Here is a 4,108-nt window from a genome sequence, read left to right on the forward strand (position 1 = left end):
CAAAATCCTCTCAATGTAAATATCAAGATATTATTGTCTGCATGAGGTATTTAATTTACTGCTATTTCTATTTATACCGGGTGTATTATGAAAAACCTTTGGTGCTATAACTTCCTTATTTTGTATCCGATTTTAATAAATGATATGTCAAACAAAATCGTTTTAAATGGGCTACAATTTGAATTGATCCAATATTTGTTCTTGAATTCTGTTTTTGACAAATGATAGTCAAGTGTTTTTTTTCAAATGGCACTATTAACTTTTTTTGTTCAGTTTTATAGAGATTTTTATTTTAAATATGAAAATGTAAACAACCATGCTCATGCATAGAAACAAAAAGAAGAAATTAAAAAATGATGTATTTTTTTAAAATCAAGCAGTCACATTAAAGAGTAATAAAAGTGCATTCTAATTTTGCAAAGTGACTAAGACAGCTATGGACATTGAGTCCGGCCAATAACAGAGATGATTTAATAAAAAGAATCGTAGCAGTATGTGAACAATTACCACCAGAATTTTTATTAAACGCCGCAATGGGTGTCAGTGGAAGGTCTCGAATGTGCCTTAGAGAGAATGGAGGTAATTTCAAACATTTGCTATAGTAAAGTTATGGTTACTTGATTTTTGGAAATTCTATTTTTTTATTAAAAACAAATTTTTGACTTTTTATTTTAATGTTTGTGTATTCAGAAGATAAACATCTATCAGAATAAAGATAAAAAAATATACAGTGCAACTTAAAAAAAAAAAGTTAGCTGCGGTCTGTCAAAAAATATAATGTTAAAAAAAATCATAGTATGTCGGGCTATAGTGTTTCTAAAACGATTTTGTTTGACGTATCATTTGTTAAAATCGGATAAAAAATAAGGAAGTTACAGCACCAAAGGTTTCTCATAATACACCCGGTATATCAGTGTTTGACATTACAAGTATCGTTCCAGAGAGTGAAATGAGTGCTGAAAAAATTAAAGGATGGGTATATTTGGCAATGAAAAATAAAGACTTGCTGGATTATACAATTACTCTTGAAGGCAAATCAAGCAACGCTGACGGTTATTTGGGCAACATTATTTTCATCACAGTTGTTGGAAAAACTAAAGCAGGACAGAATAAGTCGTTCAACCTCGTGGTTAAGTCATCCAAAGAGAGTAGTTTACTTAGACAGCAAACCCCAATTAAAGAAGCTTTTGATAAGGAAATTTACATCTACAACACAGTTTTGCCGGCTTTCCGAAAGTTTCAAAAAGAAAGAACAACATAACTGACAATAGCAGCTACATATTTGCTTGGTGCTTTTTTTTGTTTTCAATTGAAAAAAAATCTGGAAGATTTGAAGAAAAATATGGAAAAACGCAATCCAGTAAATTAAAATAAAATTACATTTGCTTTTACTTTTGTGTTGTTTCGCGATCTGTCCAACAAATGTAGTTGTTTTCTTTCTATTCCAATTTATTTGCCTACATGTACAAATGTTATTTGACAGCTGATTGTGAAATTGGGAATCAAACCAATCGGATTGTTTACTTGAACATTGATCTTGCAATCGAAATCGAAACGTAAATATTGGGTGATTCAAAATAATTGTGGATAAATCTGGCAACTATGTACGAAAATTTATGTGGCAACTGTGTGGGTAGGATAGAGTTGACATTTCGTTGACAGTTCATAGTCGCGCAATTTTGAAAGTTGTCAAATCAACGTGTAATGGAATTAAAAAATCAAATGCACGTTTATGAAATGTCATACAAATGTCAACTTTATCCCATTCACACAGTTGCCACATAAATTTTCGTACATAGTTGCAATACTTATCCACAATCATTTTGAATCATCCAATATTTGTTTATTTGTTTTAATAATTTAATGAATTAATTAGTCTAAAATTTTTTTGGTCAGCAAGTAGAATATTGTTTTTCTGATTAATTTAAATTAAAAAAAAATCTACCAAACCATACTTTTGTTTGTTAAATAAAATGTAATCCTTATCCAAGATTGTTTGTAACAATATCGCTACGTATAGGTATTTTCTTCGACATTGCTGAGCAATAACTGGCGCACTGACAATATTTGTAGTAACAATTTACAAATTGAAGTTCTGCCGAACTTACTCGACAGCTTTTACTGATTACAATTCGTCCTTAGCAATTTAAAATGTTAACTAACTAACGATTGTTAGACAGATAAGCTTAGTTGACTATCTAAATATTTTAGTACTACAAGATCGTACCGTTCGTGTTCATATAAAAGCGCAATTATCAGTTACTTGACAATTAGTATCAGTTGTAATACACTCGAAAAACAATTTAAGTGCAAGATGTCTGTCAACAACAATGAAGAATGGGTGAAACTGGTTCTAAAAAATGAAGATTTAGTGGATTATAAAATTGATCTTCACGGGAAAACCAGCAACGAGGATGGTTACCTGAGCGACATTGTTTTTGTCACTGTAAATGGGAAGACCAAGACGGGACAGGAGAAGTGTCTGGATTTAGCAATAAAATTCGCCAAAGTGAGTACAACGTTTCGAAAAGAAGCGCCCATAAGAGAACTTTTTCAAAAAGAAATTTTCATTTACGACCGCGTGCTTACGTCGTTTAGAAAATTTCAAGAAGAAATGGGCAGAGAAAACCTCTTGGATTACATGGCGCAATGTTATGCAACACAAACAATAGAGTCGGGTGAATTGTTAATTTTGGAAAATTTGAAAACTCAAGGGTACGACTTGTGGGACAGAAAGATACCAATGAATTGGGACCATTTGAAAATAATTTTAGAATCTTACGGAAAGTGGCACGCTTTTTCGTTTGCTTTACGACACAGACGAAAGGAAATTTTCGAAAAACTTGTAGAAAACAACATCAATTTATTCAGTTACTTTGTACTAAAGGCCAACATGGTTGATGGTCATTTTGAAAACGTAAAAAGAGCAAGGGACCTTTCAGGAATTTCCCCTGAGGAGATCAAAATGCTACAGTTTACCAGAAGTGGCGTAGAAAGCCTCTTCACTGATTTCTACACCAAAGATCCAGACCATCAAATAATTCTACACGGTGATTGTTGGACCAATAACTTCATGTTTAAAAGTCAGGTATGTTTTGTCTATATCTGTATTAAAAAAATCTTGTTGCAACCTTTCGATTTTAGGAACAATATGGAAAACCAACAAGTCTTCGTATTTTGGACTGGCAATGCTCTGGTTTAGCTTCTCCCGTCTTGGACCTGTCCAATTTCATCTACACGTGCTGTGATACCGAAAAATACAACGACGTCAAAGACCTTCTAAGAGTATACTACGACAGTTTAAACAAGTGTTTGACATATCTGGGCTGTGATGCTAGCAAGATTTTTGCATATGAGCACTTGTTACAACACTGGAAAACATTTTCATTATATGGACTCGTAAACAGTGCATTTATTTTGAAATTATCCTTATGTGATAGTGATGAGGCACCAGATTTTGCTCAGGACGCCGAGCAAGGTAAATCCTTCGCAGATAATGTCAAATTTACACCCAAGAATGAAGAGGTTTATTTTGAGCGAATGAGAGGAAACTTTTCACATTATGTCAAAAATTTAAAAATTTAATTACTATCTCCTGTACCACTTATACCTAATTCCTCTAATAAATACAAAATCAAACCTTGGTATTATTTTAGCTAATGCTTTTGGTACATCGTTAAGTTAAAAATAACTATTTTGTACTCATAGCCTCAAAAGAGGTACTTCTTGGAGTGCGGGAAAAAGGATTTCCCGCACGCTGTGTTTTTTACTCTGCAGCAGAAGCAAGGGGAAATTGCATTGTAAGGTTGATATTTAATAACGCAGACTAACGGAAATGTCAATTCACTTTAAACAAAATGGACGTTTCGTCACATTTACAATTGTAGAATTAATTCTCATCAATACAATAAATAAGTAATTTGATCATAAAACAAATAAGAATATATGTAATTGAAAAAGGTAAGAGTAATAACAGGACCCTGAAAATAATTATTGTTGTTTTTCAAGTGAAAAGGAGAATTTGTTCAATATGTTGTGTGATCGTGACGCTTTAAATTTTAATAATCTAGTAATCAGCGCGGCAAGTGCTACCAACCCAATAGTAAAA

General features: G+C 32.5%; 1 long non-coding RNA gene across 1 annotated transcript; it reads left to right on the forward strand.

Moving 5' to 3' along the window:
* The first annotated feature begins 259 nt into the window (after positions 1-259).
* On the forward strand, positions 260-3,643 carry LOC138129551 (uncharacterized). Its single transcript, XR_011159251.1, has 2 exons — positions 260-3,088; positions 3,145-3,643. It is a non-coding gene; the product is annotated as an uncharacterized lncRNA (long non-coding RNA).
* The last annotated feature ends 465 nt before the right edge of the window (positions 3,644-4,108 follow it).

The sequence above is a fragment of the Tenebrio molitor genome, chromosome 4, assembly GCF_963966145.1.
Source record: "Tenebrio molitor chromosome 4, icTenMoli1.1, whole genome shotgun sequence".
In the NCBI taxonomy this organism is placed as follows: domain Eukaryota; kingdom Metazoa; phylum Arthropoda; class Insecta; order Coleoptera; family Tenebrionidae; genus Tenebrio; species Tenebrio molitor.